The 17,368-nt window shown below is 44.7% G+C and overlaps 1 long non-coding RNA gene across 1 annotated transcript in view; it reads right to left on the bottom strand.

Annotated features, from left to right (window-relative positions):
- LOC141055719 (uncharacterized) overlaps nucleotides 1-5,718 on the bottom strand; it is a 161,318-nt gene extending 155,600 nt beyond the window's left edge. Inside the window, exon 1 of the long non-coding RNA XR_012221519.1 lies at nucleotides 5,609-5,718. This is a non-coding gene — a long non-coding RNA (uncharacterized lncRNA). The remainder of the gene's footprint in view (nucleotides 1-5,608) is intronic.
- Between the last annotated feature and the right edge of the window lie 11,650 nt (nucleotides 5,719-17,368).

The raw sequence follows: 17,368 nt of genomic DNA, 5'->3' as shown, positions 1-17,368 counted from the left end.
TTTTGGTGATAATTCTAAGCGGTATGTGTGGAGAAAACCAGGCAATTCTCATCACCTTCCCAATAAAATCCCAATAGTGAAACATGGTGGTAGCAGCATCATGCTATGGGGTGTTTTCCAGTTGCAGGGACAGCACTACTGGTTGCACTTGAAGGAAACATGAATGCAGCCAAGTACAGAGATATCCTGGATGAAAACCTCTTCCAGAGTGCTCTGGACCTCAGACTTGGCCGAAGGTTCACTTTCCAACAAGACAATGACCCTAAGCATACAGTTAAAATAACAAAGGAGTGGCTTCAGAACAACTCTGTGAGCATTCTTGACTGGCCCAGCCAAAGCCCTGACCTAAACCCAATTGAGCATCTCTGGGGAGACCTGAAAATGGCTGTCCACCAACGTTCACCATCCAACCTGATGGAACTGGAGAGGATCTGCAAGGAAGAATGACAGAGGATCCCCAAATCAAGGTGTGAAAAAATCTGTTGCATCATTCCCAAGAAGACTCATGACTGTACTAGCTCAAAAGGGTGCTTCTACTTGATACTGAGCAAATGGCCTGAATACTTATAACCATGTGATATTTTATTTTTTTTAATACATTTGCAAAAACTTTTACATTTCTGTTGTTTTTCATTCAAGATGGGGTGCAGTGTGTACATTAGGGTGACCGGATCTCATATGGGGGGGGGAAAATGTCAGAATCTTGTTAGTCTGGACCCCACAAAACGATTCCCCTTTCCAGATGTTGAGAGAGCCAAAATTTGAGCTCGATCAAACAACGTTAACCCGTGCCGCTCGTCGCTCAAAGTTTGAAAAAATCCAAATTGAGGTATTTTAAGATTTAGGTATTTTGCATAGTCTGTTAGACTAAAAAGAATGTGACAACAACATTGCAGAAATAGCCCTGACCAAATTTTAGAACCATTTGTGGTATTTGAATGCAGAGTTGGTGGGATTATCGTTTTTTGATCCCACCATTACAGACAATGAAAAGTTGTTAATGGCTAATAAATTGCTCAGTAGCACAGATGAACCATCAGAGCACACTAACCTACATGAGTTGATAATTTTACATAGTTATCTAATCTATTCTAGAGCTTTTGTTAAAGTAGTTTTTGAAACGTCAGAATATAATGCTCGGCATTTGCTTACAACTTGCAGGACATATTGCTTTTGTTCTTCATCTTTTGTCAGAAGGTCGTTAAAGTCGGTTACTTCCTACCTCTTTTAATTTTTCTTTCCTAACTTTTGGATTTACAACCCTAGCGTGCTCTGATGGTTCATCTGTGCTACTGAGCAATTTATTAGCCATTAACAACTTTTCATTGTCTGTAATGGTGGGATCAAAAAAAACGATAATCCCACCAACTCTGCATTCAAATACCACAAATGGTTCGAAAATTTGGTCAGGGCTATTTCTGCAATGTTGTTGTCACATTCTTTATAGTCTAACAGACTATGCAAAATACCTAAATCTTAAAATACCTCAATTTGGATTTTTTCAAACTTTGAGCGACGAACGGCACGGGTTAACGTCGTTTGATCGAGCTCAAATTTTGGCTATCTCAATATCTGGAAAGGGGAATCGTTTTGTGGGGTCCAGACGGACAAAATTCCGACATCGATTTTTTGCGGTCACCCTAGTGTACATTAATGAGGAAAAAAAAGAAATTTTTTGAATTTGCCAAATGGCTGCAATGAAACTAAGAGTGAAAAATTTAAAGGGGTCTGAATACTTCCCATGCCTACTGTATCCATACATCTCTGTGGCCTAGTATTTACCAACCTGGGACAGATGGATACGTCCAGGCGATTTTGCGCACACAAAAGCTGTGCGTGCATGATCGTCACCCAGTGTCAGCTGCTTGTGACAGTTGACACTCAGTGCAAGGAGCAGTCCCGCACCGCTCCCGGCACTTTAAACCCCTAAATGATGCAATCGAGTAAGTAGAGATTCACGTGCAGTTTAATGGCCCATGTGCAACATTTCGGACCAAAATGTGGACCTTTTTCAAGCAATCCAAAAGTGCCATTACATGGTTTTTATGGCAACCAAATTACTTAGGTTTTTAGTGGCAATTGTAACAATTCTATGCTATATCACAATCTCAAGCATAAATCATAGACACAATGTGATAATCAATAATTCATAAAAAGTGCTGCAGTGTACAATTAATCAGACATACTGTGAAGGAAATAATTATTTGATCCCTTGCAGGGCCGGTTTTAGACAAAGTGGGGCCCTAGGCAAAAGTTTAAAGTGGGGCCCCAAATGCTAACATTGTAAAATCATACATTTAGGTTACATTGCATGAGCAGGATGTGGATACAGGTGGCAGAGGGGCCTGTGCTGGCACTGTGGCCTCCATATTCAGGGGCCTTATATCAGCCAACGGGTCTGCCACTATTAGCATTACACAGGAGCATTGCTAGGGTCAGAAAAGATTGGGAGGCCCAAGCCCCAAGACAAAGAGTTGTCCCCCAACCCCCTCTTAATTTTTTTTTTTAACACTGCAGATAACACAGCAGGGCTCCCAACTGTCCTGGATCCAGCGGGACAGTCCCGATTTTGACACTCCCACCCGCTATCCCGGCCGAGATTGCAGTTTTTCAGCACTGCGAATCAGCCACCACGCCCACCTGTCATTTCAGAAGGGGCTGTGTACCGATTGCCATACAATTCCATCTATGCACAGCACACCGCAGAACAGAAGCCCTCCCCGGCTCACGTGACCAGTCACATGACTGTGACCTCATCCTATGTAACACCAGAGATAGCAGTGATAACTCTTTGAGAACAGATAATATAGTAGATGTCACCTGCAGTCCTATGTAACACCACAGATAGTCTTACTCTGAAATGCTATGGCTATATTCACATGCATTTTTTTCAGTAGCCAAAACCTGTTCTATTGGCGGTAAAAATGTTGCGTTCAAAACACCTGATTTTCAGCTTGTTCGTTGTTCTTTACACTTTTTTCAGCTTTTTTTAAAGTGAGGATGTTTGCTTTGTCTACAGTATGTTTAAGGCCACGTTCACACGTTGAGTATTCGGTCAGTATTTCACATCAGTATGTGCAAGTCAAAACCAGGAGGGTGAGAAATTCAGAAGTGGTGACATGTTTCTACTATACTTTTCCTCTGATTGTTCCACTGCTGTTTCTGCATTACAAATCCTGATGTGAAATACTGACCAAATACTAAACATGTAAACGACACTTAATAGTTTAATTCACCAAAACCACTTAAAAAATTGCAGCGAAAAATGCCGTTGCAATATCTGCAGCTTTCTTTTTTTATTCTTTCATTGCTTTCTACAGGTGAAAACACACTGAAAGAAGTGACACGCTGCAGATTTAAAAAGAGCTACAGTTCAGAAATTCAGTCAGAAAAAAAACAAGCGCATGCAGGAGATTTTGGAAATCTCATATGCTTTGTGGGCACTTTAAAAAGCCGCTCTTGGCCATGTTCATATGCAGAATTTCTGCAGCTTTTTCTTCTGCAAATAAGAAGTTTACAGCATTTTATAGCACAAGCAAAGATTGAGATTTTCAGAGATCTCCTGCACACCCTTTTATTTTCTCCTGACTGAATTTCACAACTGCAGCATTTTTTAAATCTGCAGCGTGTCACTTCTTTCAGCAATTTTTTTTCATCGTAGAAAGCAATGAAAAAGTTTTAGAAAAGCTGCAAATGTCGCAACACTGTTTTTCGCTGTGTTTTTGGTGATTAAAACTAACTTTATTAAACAGGTACTGTAGACAAAATGAATACTATACCAAAAAAACAGCAAAAGCTCTAAGGGTATGTGTCCACAATCAGTAAACTCTGGATGCTGCGTACATCCACAGCATCCAACAGGCCAGATGTTAAAGCACAGTGGAGGGGATTTCTAGAAATTCCATGTCCACTATGCGTGCACATACGCCCGCACCTCACCCATGGAGACGGACAGGCAGCACGACCCTCCAGACCTCAGCATGTCATTTTATCTTGCATAGATGCAAGTCTCCGCAAGAGAAATCTCACCCCTACGATGTATTGGGTGCAGTGATTCCGCACGGTTCAGTGACCACACGCGGAATCACCTGCGTTCAACAGATGGCAGCACTTTAGATGGAGCACATGTCCGCTGCTTCCAAAGTGCTGCCATTTCCGGATCGTCTGCACATACCCTAAAAAAATGGGTGTTTTGAAAGCAGTGTTTTTGTGGGAGGAACGTCCCCCGTCGAGAGTCCGGGCCGGAACCAAGGGAGCCGTCATCTAGGTTCCGGAGGAAACGATTCCCGGGGGACAGAATTCGGGGATGGACCGTTGTGACAGACAGATGGGCTGGGGGAGGGACCAGTATAAAGGGGGCAGGGAATCCCCAGGACGATGAGTCAGCAGACCGGGACAGAGGCATCAGGAGACAGTGGGAGCGACCGAGAGCTAGAGCGACTTACCAGTGCCAGGGAAGACGCTCACTGAGGACTCCAGAGGGACGGCACCAAGACGAACATCTGGGACTTGCTTCCCCGCTCCAGCCCGCGGCCACTGCGGCCCCAGTCCAGCCCACGGCCGCTGCCTCACCTCAGCCCGCGGCCACTGCGGCCTACCCGCGGTCGCCCACAGCCACAGCTGCCTCACCTCAGCCCGCGGCTGCTGCCTGTCCCTCACTACCCGTAGCCGCCCTGCCCTCACCAGTGGCCACGGCAAGTACAGTGCCGTCGGCGGCCACCAATGTCCCGCTCCAGACCGTGGCAGGGGCCGAGCCTCTGCTTGCCGTGGATTCCCCGCGGCGGCTGTTAGCTGCGCAGGTGGCCTGCCCTTCACCACACCACATCACTGCCGCTTGCCCCAGTCCGGGGGCTACGGCCCAACTGTCCAAAGACTCCGCCGGGGCCTGTGGTGCTCCCGTGTCATCTTCGTCTACGCTTCAGCAACTGGGCCCAGCGACTGCTGCGCCGAAAGACCACCATCCCGAACGGCGAGGGACGTCTGGACGGCTAAGTTGACTATATAATTAAGGACCCGTAGTTGGCCATACCACGGCCCTATAGTGACCGGCTATTGCCGGATGTAGTCGTGTTCTACCCCGTTTGTGTTTGCTTGTATAGAGCCCCTGCAAGGGCAACCCTTGTTACCCCTTTTGTTGATCAGGCCGGGACTCAGGGAAGTTAGCTCCAGTCCTATAAACATTATTATAAAAAGCACCAGGCCGTCTCGCGACTCGTCACTGCATCCTGCGTACCTGCTAGCACCACATTTTTACTGCTAAGACAGAGGCTTTGACTGCAAAAAAATGCACCAAAAATGCTGATTCCTATACCCTCCTGTACTATATATGTGTATGATTTACCCTTATTATTTCACATGGGAATTCATTTATTTCTATATAATAAATCCCCTGATTCAGCAGACAATATCCCTGCCTTGTGTCATCCAGACAGTAGTGACAGGAGGTTGGCCTGTCACATTACAAGCAGTGATTTAGTGACTGTGGACAGAGCCGATGCTGATCGCTGCTGTATGTGTCTGTGAATCTTGATCCTGCAGCGATCAGCACAGAGCTCTGGCACCACAGTGAGTAAATCACTGCTCTCTGACCTGTTATTGCTGCTCTTACCAGGTTCTGTGGCTTCACTTAGGCATATCCATTCTGAGGACGGTGCTAGGAGCAGCCATGATCAGGACTCAGGAGGAGACAGAGCTTCAGGCACCTTCCTGGCTGTCACTGTGCTGTAATCAGCCCCTCCCCTCACTCTCAACCTGACTGCAGGGAGAGACAGGGGGGCTCAAGAGGCTTTGCGAGACAGACACTCCAGACTACAGAGCAATGCACAGCATTATTCACTGCTGTACACCCTCTGGGCACTTCATAAATGGGCTGCAGATGCCTGGTACAAACGCCGGCCCTGATCCCTTGCTAATTTTGTAAGTTTTCCCACTGACAAAGACATGAACAGTGTTAGGCGTCGGGTTCCGGGCACTGCACAGCGGGAATCCTGAGCCTTGCCATCTGCGGTCTCCCATTCACCTCCGGCCGCAGTGGAGCCTGCTCAGCAAACTCCACAATCCCGATGTTTTGCCCACACCAGCATCATGGGTTTAGTTGCTGCTGCTGCCACCTCTGGTCCAGTTATGGCAATGCAGCCTGTCCAGCAGCAAAATACTCCAGAGTCTAAGTTCTTCCTTCGTTCCACTAAGCATGCTCAGGAGACGATCTCCCATTGGGGATCGGGAGTCACATGCTCAGGTCCTTCTCCAGTTCTGATTGGTCCATTTGGAGGATCAGGAAGGTTCCATAAGGGCACGATAAAGGCGTGCATGGCTGCCCCGCCATGTGCTATGATAGACTCTGAGGCTAATGCATTTAGTGTATGTGTGATGATGGATGAATGAGCCTGGTGACTGACGCATTATAATTCCCCCCTCCTCCGATATTACGTATGTGTTAGGGTGAGGGATTAGAATCAGTACGTTATCTCTACACTGCATAGCGCTGCAGTGTTGCTCCACATCCACTGCTAACGCCTAGAGCGTCGGCCAGTATAGGCCTCCTTGGCCACTGCTATCACAGCGTCTGCTAGTTACGCCGTGAGCTTTAGCAGCACTTTTCAGCCCGGTAATTAGGCTGGTTAGTGGCGTCCGTTAGGGCGGATACTGCACACGTTGCAGCAGTGGTTCACACCCTGTGACCTGTGACGTTAACAGGTTGCGGTTGTTCGCCGGCAGGCACGTGCTACTTGAAGTACTGGCGCACGAGTCTGTTAGCACCGGCTCAGTGGTTACACACCGGTGTCCGGCTTTACTCCTACACGCCTTTCCCTCATTGTTTAGCAGGAGTTGGTCACCTCTGCACGGTGGGCCCTGGGCTGCGAACGCACCTTATATATTATTTCATCTTTACTATTTGGTGCGTTCCGCCAGCCCCGTAACAAACAGTCTATAAATTTAAGGGTAGGTTAATTTTAACATTGAGAGATAGAATATCAAAAATAAAATTCTGAAAATCACATTGTATAAATTATATAAAAGTATTTGCATTTTGCAGTGAGAAATACAGGTAAGTATTTGATAGCCCTACCAACCATTAAGAGTTCTGGCTCCTACAGACCAGTTAGATGCTCCTAATCAACTCATTACCTGCATTACAGACAGCTGTCTTACATTGTCACCTTTATAAAAGACACCTGTCCACAGACTCAATTAGTCAGTCAGACTCTAACTTCTACAACATTGGCAAGACCAAAGAGCTTTCTAGTGATGTCAGGGACAAGATCATAGACCTGCACAAAGCTGGAATGGGCTACAAAACCCATACATAAGGCGCTGGGTGAGAAGGAGACAATTGTTAGTGCAATAGAAAAAAAAATGGAATAAATACAAAATGACTATCAATCGACATCGATCTTGGGCACCATGCAAAATCTCACCTCGTGGGGTATCCTTGATCATGAGGAAGGTGAGAGATCAGCCTAAAACTACATAGGGGGGAACTTGTTAATGATCTCAGTGCAGCTGGGACCACAGTCACCAAAAAAACTATTGGTAACACATTACACCGTAAGGCCTCTTTCACACATCAGGTTTTCGCCGTCAGGCGCGATCCGGCGGTTTTGACAGAAACCGGATCCGGCTAAATGCAATGCCGGATCCGGTTTCCCCCCCATTGACTTGCATTTGCGCCGGATCGCGCCGGATGGCCATGCGTTTCATCCGGTTTTCGCCGGATCCGGCAATGTGTCGCGATCCGGCATCTGGAAAAAACGGCTACTGTAACGTTTTTTGTCTCCGGCGAAAAAGCCGGACACGCCGGATCCGGCGCGTCCGTCTTTTTCACACAATGAAAGCCTATGAGCGCCGCAATGCGCCTGATCCGGCGAAAGCCGGATCCGGTGGCCGGATCCGGTTTTTTTGGTCTGAGCATGCTCAGTAGCTCTGCCCACAAGACATATATAAAAGCAAGACAGTGGGACCCACAGCCACACCCAACATGCCACCCAAGAAAGCAACCAAGCGCAGCAGGAGAAGGCAGGAGACCACTGCAGCACCATCAGCACCACCACCACCCCAAATGGAGCAGCAAATGGAACATGCTGAGGAGGGGAGGCCAGCAGCAGATGAGAGACGGTAATTATCAAATCCCCCATTCCTCCAAACTAGGGCTATTGAATATCAAGATATTCATTGGCCCTTTGTTTCTCTTTATTCAACAGCCGCCCAATAGATGCAGCAGCAGCAGCAGCAATGGCAGCAGCTGGAACACCACCCACAGGCATGGAGTGTGGCCACCAGGAAGACAGCACATCATCTTCTGGGAGCCCTCCCTCGCATCGTCAGCGTTTGACGGTAAGTTTTTATTTCCAAAATCCATCATCTCTGTAATATATGTCTATTCATTGCCTTTTATTTCAAAACAGGATTCACAAGATGAAGAGGAGGAGCTCCCAGAAGAAGAAGGAAGGGGTGGACAGACACCTGGAGTGGGCTCACAATTGGTAAGTTTTTTGCATCAAACGCAGAAACACAACATCACACTACACACAACACATAGAAAACAATGTTCTGCAGACCACACACAGCAAACAAATGCCTACATCCAAAGACATAACATTTTTTGTTTTCTTCTCTAGTCTTCCCAATCTGGTGCTCGGCCAAGAGGTCCTCGCAGTGCCTCCCAGGGTCGTCGGCGACAGCAACGCGGCGGTCACCAGCGTGTAAGTATAAATATTTTTGCTTTGTTTTTTTGCACTTTTTATTTCATTTCTTTTGTGGAGGCTAATTATGTTATTTTTGTCTTTTTCTTTAACAGCCTTCACAGCGTGCTCCCGACTCTGACGGTGAGGATGGAGGACTCGATGTGGACCACCTCATCGATCTCGTCAGAGAAAGGGAGCCGCTCTGGAATATGGCTGACCGCCGCCACGCTGACCTTATCGTTACCCGACGACTCTGGGAGGAAATCTGTTCGCTCCTTGTGGGCCGCTGGGAGGACCTCGATGTTCGGGCCCAGATTAAAGAGCGTAAGTATATACAGTACCGGTTGCTAGATGTAAACCAGTGTTTCCCGAACTCCAGTCCTCGTGGTCCCCACGGATCATGTGTTCAGGATTTCTATTTACTATGGAAATCCTGAAAACATGACCCCTGGGGACCATGAGGACTGGAGTTTGTGAAACACTGATGTTGTATACTAACCACTCCTTTCTCGTTTCAGGGAACAGAATTGTGAATCGGTGGCGGTCTGTGAGGGATCATTTCAAGAAGGAGTTCAATAAAGAGATGCGGGCCCCGAGTGGATCTGGAGGACGCAGGAGCAAGTACAAGTACGCACAAGCCCTGTCGTTCCTCCGGGAAACAATGGTCACTAGAAGGTAAATATTACATACCACATGTGAAAAAAAATGTTAGATGTAACTTTTTTTTTTCAGCCAGGGCCATACCATGTCAGTATTTTAATTGTTTTTTTTTCTCTTTATTCCACAGCACGGTGAGCAGCACTCGGGAGCCTGCACGATTGGACCCTTCTGAGGCGATCCCTGAGGAGACTGGCACCGAGGGACACTTCGACCGCCCCGGTACATCTGCACCTTCCCAGCCTTCCCACACATTCGACCCATCTGTCCCATCCACCAGCACAGGAGCATCGTGGCCGCCTACATTACATGAAGCTGCTGGTGAGGAGATCGCTTTCCCTTTACCCCACCCTTCTGCCCCTGCCACCTCTAGTACACCTGCGGGTACTGGGCGGCAGCGGCAGAGGGGTCAGGAAAAGAGTTATGCGCCAGAGTTCTTGCATCTGAATGCATCTTTCCAGAACTGTCTAAAAGTCTTGTCAGAGCAAATCTCCGCAGGCTTTCAGCAGATCAACTCCAGCATTCTGGAGGTGAAGACACTTCTGCAAACCATGCATTCAGAAGCAAGATCTTCGCCAAACCACACCTTTTTCAGGTCTGTTGTGGAGCGCATGGCAACACTATCTCCTACCCAGCAGATGCATGTAATGCATTCGTGCCACGGTGCTCTACAGCAGGTTACCTCCCAACCTCCACCTCCCACCACTGTAGTTCCTCCACCTGCACCCCCTCCAGCCACTTTCCATCCTCCCCCTCCTATTACATCTGCACCCCCTCCAGCCACTTTCCATCCTCCCCCTCCTATTACATCTGCACCCCCTCCAGCCACTTTCCATCCTCCCCCTCCTATTACATACCAGCAACCTCACCAGTACCAGCAACCTTCCCAGTACCAGCAACCACCCCAGTACCAGACATCTCCCCACTTCCAGCAACCTGCCCCGTACCAAACTCCTTCCCCATACCAAACTCCTTCCCCGTACCAAACTCCTTCCCCATACAACTTTCCATCAACATCATCTGCTCCTACAGTCCCTGCCCAACCCTCCACTCCACCGCCCACCACCTCTTCTGCCTCCCACATGTCCACCCATTCTGTAGCTTTTTCCACACCATCACCTCTAACTGTTCCTTCCCCACCACGATCCCAGTCCTCTCTCCACACTCCCATTGTCGAAGTGTCCCGCAGCCCCTCCAGCAGTATTTCCACCCCACACTACACCGAGTTATAATGTTTTTTTTTTAATAAAAATGCCCATTTGGTTGGTTTCAAACCTTTATTAAAAAAGTTTTTTTAACTTTAAAAACAGTTTACACAAAAAAAAATATTTTAAATAAAAGTTAAATTATTGTTTACACTGGTTGTCTGTCATTTCTTTCTGCGGCGAAATATGTTTAAAAAAAAGGTTAAATACAGGGTATTTAAAAGGTAAAAAGGTATTCAAAACCAGGTATATAACTGTGGGTAAATTTTAGCTTTTTGCCACAGTTGTGTTCCTGGTTGTGTTTGAAGCAAAGTATTTCACCTGAAAAGTTGTGTTTATTGTTGGTGATTTCCTAACAATGTACACAACTTTTGTTAAAAGGTGAAATACTTTGCATAAAACACAACCAGGTACACACCTGTGGCATAAAGCTAAAAATAGTAAGACCATGACAAGATAGCCAACTTTGGTTGGCAAAGGTATATACTGTTAGTCCAGAAGGTACACAAGTTTGGTTAGGGCACAAATCTTTCACACTCTGTCATCCTGCCAGTGTACTCTGCCTTGAGGTGACATAAAGTATAGTGCAAAATTGTCCCTCATTACTGAAACCGTCACAGAACTTCTAGCGGTAATATTTCCAATGACAACATCCATCTTCGCCAGTAACTTGCTCTTCTCTCCAACCTGCACTTTCTCCTCTACAACCTGTCAAAGAAGGGCTATAGGAACATGCTATATATAGTTTTCCAGTAGCCAATCCCGTTCGGAAGGCCACAAGGGTCAATTTTAAAAACCAGATCCGGCTTAATCCGTCGAAAAACGGATAGAAAAACGGATGAACCGGATGAGACGGATCCGGTTTTGTCTGTCAAGAACAAGACGGATCCGGCAGAAAACCAGATCCGGCACATCAGGTTTTTCAAAACATTTGCCGGATCCGGCATTCCGGCACGACGCCGGATCGCGCCTGACGCCGAAAACCTGATGTGTGAAAGTAGCCTAAAGGTTCAAAATCCTGCAGTACCCGTAAGATTCCCCTGAACGCCCTGATGATTATGTGAGTGATTGGGAGAAGGTGCTGTGGTCAGATGAGGAAAAAATTGACTCTTTGGCATTAATTCAACTCACCGTGTTTGGAGGAAGAGAAATGCTGCCTATGACCCAAAGAACACTGTCCCCACTGTCAAGCATGGAAGTGGAAACATTATGTTTTGGGGGTGTTTCTCCGCTAAGGGCACAGGACTACTTCACTGCATCAATGGGAGAATGGACGGAGCCATGTACCGTAAAATACTGAGTGACAATCTCCTTCCCTCCACCAGGACATTAAAAATGGGTCGTGGCTGGGTCTTCTAGCAAGACAATGACCCAAAACATACAGCCAAGGCAGCAAAGGAGTGGCTCAAAAAGAAGCACATGGAGTGGCCTAACCAGTCTCCAGACCTTAATCCCATGGAAAATTTATGGAGGGAGTTGAAGCTCCAAGTTGCCAAGCAACAGCCTCAAAGTCTTAATGATATAGAGATTTAGGTGTGGACAAAAATTCATCCTGATATGTGCGCAAACCCCATCTTCAACTACAAAACACAAATGACTGCTGTGCTTGCCATCAAGGGTTTTTGCCACCAAGTATTAAGTATTGTCTGCATTTTTTCTCACTGCAAAATGCAAATAAATGTATATTATTTATACAATGTGATTTTCTGGATTTTATTTTTGATATTCTATCTCTCAATGTAAAAATTAACCTGCCCTTAATATTATAGACTGTTCATGTCTTTGTCAGTGGGCAAACTTACAAAATCGGCAAGGGATCAAATAATTATTTCCTTCATTTTACATACATACAAGTAGACATGTATACATGTATGTATACATACATTAGAATCATAATTGGTGATCAGTAGCAGCTGTAAACAATTGATCCAAAATGTGAATCAACCCATTCATATTTGAAAACTGCATCATAAACGGCGTACTATTAAACTAATGCGCATGTCAGGAAGTGCTAAAAGACATAATGGAAATCACTGGTACTTCCGCTCATGCACGGGTGTTCATTGAAGCCTTCAATGCCATCTTGATGAAGTATATTCAATTGTGCAGGCTCCGGCAAGCAACAATACCAGAATCCACTGCAACTTTAGCACACATGCTCAATAGAAACTAGAGAACTTAATTCCATTTTGGAAGTGGGAATACCGGGCGCAACTGCCCTCAAGGTATTTATAAAGCGATATGGCATAAAATACAATTTTCAATAGAAAATTAAGATAATCCATGTGTAGATTTGTGAACTTATAGTTCCTAACTGGTGATATCAGACTATGGCATAACACAGTGTTCCTGGGAACACCCCCCCATTAGCTGGGGCTGGAAACCCATAACACCTAAAAGCAATAGGAGAAATGAATCCTTGTAAGGGCACAACTCTCAACCTCCACTCAATTGGGTCAGAATCCTTATTTCACCAATATATTGCCTCCGGATGGATATTCATACACATAGAAACAAAAATTTGAATGGAAAATATATAAGTATATATATAAATAACATTTAAATAATTACAATTGAATTGTTTATTAATTCCAATATTAATGGGAAGCCACATATCTTGAACGAACTCAGTAGCCGTCAATTGGTCTGAAAAAGAAAAATGATAAAAAATTAATAACAAAAAAATTATTAAAATTAATAATGTACCTATTAAGTTACACCACAGAGTAATCAAGAGGACTTAATGGAGCAACAAATGGCAAACCACAACCATATATCATGTAATATTAAGCATATACTCCACATTCAGACCTAATGGTCTGACTATAATGTTAATATCTACTTATATGTATGTACTGTATACAATTGTGGCCAAAAGTATTGACACCCCTGCAATTCTGTCAGATAATGCTCAGTTTCTTCCTGAAAATGATTGCAAACACAAATTCTTTGGTATTATTATCTTCATTTAATTTGTCTTAAATGGAAAAACACAAAAAGAATTGTCCTAAAGCCAAATTGGATATAATTCCACACCAAACATAAAAAAGAGGGTGGACAAAAGTATTGGCACTGTTCGAAAAATCATGTGATGCTTCTCTAATTTGTGTAATTAACAGCACCTGTAACTTACCTGTGGCACCTAACAGGTGTTGGCAATAACTAAATCAAACTTGCAGCCAGTTGACATGGATTAAAATTGACTCAACCTCTGTCCTGTGTCCTTGTGTGTACCACATTGAGCATGGAGAAAAGAAAGACCAAAGAACTGTCTGAGGACTTGTGAAACCAAATTGTGAGGAAGCAGGAGCAATCTCAAGGCTACAAGTCCATCTCCAAAGACCTGAATGTTCCTGTGTCTACCGTGCGCAGTGTCATCAAGAAGTTTAAAGCCCATGGCACTGTGGCTAACCTCCCTAGATGTGGATGGAAAAGAAAAATTGACAAGAGATTTCAACGCAAGATTGTGCGGATGTTGGATAAAGAACCTCGACTAACATCCAAACAAGTTCAAGCTGCCCTGCAGTCCGAGGGTACAACAGTGTCAACCCATACTATCCGTCGGCGTCTGAATGAAAAGGGACTGTATGGTAGGAGACCCAGGAAGACCCCACTTCTTACCCGAGACATAAAAAAGCCAGGCTGGAGATGGCCAAAGCTTACCTGAAAAAGTCTAAAACGTTTTGGAAGAATGTTCTCTGGTCAGATGAGACAAAAGTAGAGCTTTTGGGGCAAAGGCATCAACATAGAGTTTACAGAAGAAAAAAAGAGGCATTCAAAGAAAAGAACACGGTCCCTACAGTCAAACATGGCATAGGTTTCCTGATGTTTTGAGGTTGCTTTGCTGCCTCTGGCACTGGACTGCTTGACCGTGTGCATGGCATTATGAAGTCAGAAGTCTACCAGCAAATTTTGCAGCATAATGTAGGGCCCAGTGTGAGAAAGCTGGGTCTCCCTCAGAGGTCATGGGTCTTCCAGCAGGACAATGACCCAAAACACACTTCAAAAAGCATTAGAAAATGGTTTGAGAGAAAGCACTGGACACTTCTAAGGTGGCCAGTAATGAGTCCAGACCTGAATCCCATAGAACACCTGTGGAGACATCTAAAAATGGCAGTTTGGAGAAGGCACCCTTCAAATATCAGGGACCTGGAGCAGTCTGCCAAAGAAGAATGGTCTAAAATTCCAGCAGAGCATTGTAAGAAACTCATTGATGGTCGCAGTTATTTTGGCTAAAGGTTGTGCAGCCAAGTATTAGGCTGAGGGTGCCAATACTTTTGTCTGGCCCATTTTTGGAGTTTTGTGTGAAATGATCAATGTTTTGCTTTTTGCTTCATTCTCTTTTGTGTTTTTTCATTTAAGACAAATTAAATGAAGATAATAATGCCAAAGAATTTGTGTTTGCAATCATTTTCAGGAAGAAACTGAGTATTATCTGACAGAATTGCAGGGGTGTCAATACTTTTGGCCACAACTGTATATATATATATATATATATATATATATATATAGTAACGTTCCACACTATGAATGGGCAGGGATTACTCACTTTGCTGGTCGTTGAGGCATATGCTGGGACACTCATGGTTAAAAGCAAGCCCAATGGGTTTATTAGTTAGCACCATAAGCACAGTCTCTTTCTCTCTCTGACCCTGCTCAGTATAACACGGATCCCTGTCCGATATCTGTTGGTGTCGGCCACACAAGTTTCTGGATGCCTCTTATCCTCAGAGGTATCCCACAAACGTCTCTCACTGACTCCGGTCAGTATCACTCACGGTTATCAGACCATATACTCCGGAGGTATCGCACAGGCCTCCTTCCTCTGGCTCAGACTAGCCAGCACTGCAACATGTGCCAAACACACAGGCTCCATTAGGTAACCTTAACCACTCCCAGGTATCTATCACATGGCTAGTCAGGTGATTGTGACATCCCCGCTGGTCCTTAAACACATTATCATATACAAGCTTCATCTTGAGTATTCAGACTCACCTCCTTGGGTGGGTATGTAGGTGACTGGACCCACCCATCTCTCCAAGTCACCTGGAAGCCTACCAATGTATAGCAAAATCCCTCAGCAGTAGATCTGCTGAGAAAAACACGCCCAGGATCCCATCACAGGGTCACCCACCTCTGCGATACATACTGCCCATCAATCACATGACCAGTCGCCGTGCCAATATATATATATATATATATATACACACAGTAGTGCCCAAAACTTTACATACCCAAGTAGAATTTTTGCTTTCTTGGCCTTTTGTCAGAGAATATGAATGATAACACCAAAACTTTTGCTCCACTCATCATTAGTGGTTGGGTGAAGCCATTTATTTTCAAACTACCATGTCTTCTCTTTTTAAATCATTATGACAACCCAAAACATCCAAATTACCCTGATCAAAAATGTATATACCCTGGTGATTGAGGCCTGATAACATGCACAGAAGTTGACACAAATGAGTTTGAACTGCTACTAAAGGTAACATTCCTCATCTGTGAGCTGTTTTCTTGTAATAGGTGTGTGTGTGTGTGTGTGTGTGTGTGTGTGTGTGTGTGTGTGTGTGTGTGTGCATAAAAACTGAGTGAGTTTCTGTGATCCAGACAGACGCTTGCATCTTTCATCCAGCCACTGACGTTTCTAGATTGTGAGTCATGGGGAAAGCAAAATAATTGTCAACAGGTCTACGGAAAAAGGTAGTTGAACTGTATAATTTTGGCCACAATTGCCAGGAAAATTGTTCAGGATGCAAAGAAAAACCTACAAATACCATCAGCTGAAATACTGGACTCTGAAAACTAGTGATATGGCTGTTTCAAGATGCATAATAAGGAGGCACGTGAAGAAAAATGGGCTGCATGGTTGAGTCACCAGAAGAAAGCCATTACTGCGCAAATGCCACAAGGTATCTTGCCTACAATACACAAAACAGCACAAAGACAAGCCATAAAACTTCAGGAACAAGGTAATTTGGAGTGATGAGACCAAAATTGAACTTTTTGGCCACAACTATAAATGCTACATTTGGAGAGAGGTCAACAAGGCCTATGATGAGAGGAACACCATTCCTATTGTAAAGAGTTGGATCCCTGATGTTTTGGGGATGTGTGAGCTACAAAGGCACAGGAAATTTGGTCAAAGTTGGAGGAAAAATGAATGCAGCACATTATCAGCAAATACTAAAGGCAAATTTGCAATCATCAGCCTGGAAGCTGTGCATGGGATGTACTTTGACGTTCCAACATGACAACGATTCAAAACACAAGGACTAGTCGACCTGCCATTGGCTACAGCCGAACAAAATGAAGGTTCTCGAGTAGCCATCTCAGTCTCCTGACATCAATATCATTGAGCCACTCTGGGCACAATTCATGCTAGACAGTCCAGGAATTTACAGGAACTGGAGGCATTTCGCCAAGAAGATTGGGTAGCTTTGCCATCTGAGAAAGTAAAGAACCTCATCAACAACTACCACAAAAGACTTCAAACTGTCGTGGATGTTAGAGGGTGACAATACACAGTATGAAGAAATGGGACATGTAAACTTGATCAAGGTCATTTGTATGTTTTGGGTTGTCATTATAATTTAAAAAGTAGTTTGACAATAACCCAACCACTAACCATGAGTGGAGAAAAAGTTTTGGTGGTTTCATTCATATTCTCAGAAAAAAGGCAAAGAAGCAAAAATTCTGCCAGGGTATGTAAACTTTTGAGAGCAACTGTATAAGAATAAACATATATAATACCCACAAATATATATTTCTATGAAAAAAATATAAACAAGAAAAGTATATATATTTGGTATCGCTGCATCCAGA

This window comes from Dendrobates tinctorius, unplaced genomic scaffold (genome assembly GCF_039654945.1).
Source record: "Dendrobates tinctorius isolate UK_male_01 unplaced genomic scaffold, ASM3965494v1 ptg000191l, whole genome shotgun sequence".
NCBI lineage: Eukaryota > Metazoa > Chordata > Amphibia > Anura > Dendrobatidae > Dendrobates > Dendrobates tinctorius.
Note: the sequence above shows the minus strand (reverse complement) of the source record. Positions and strands in the feature narration are given on the sequence as shown.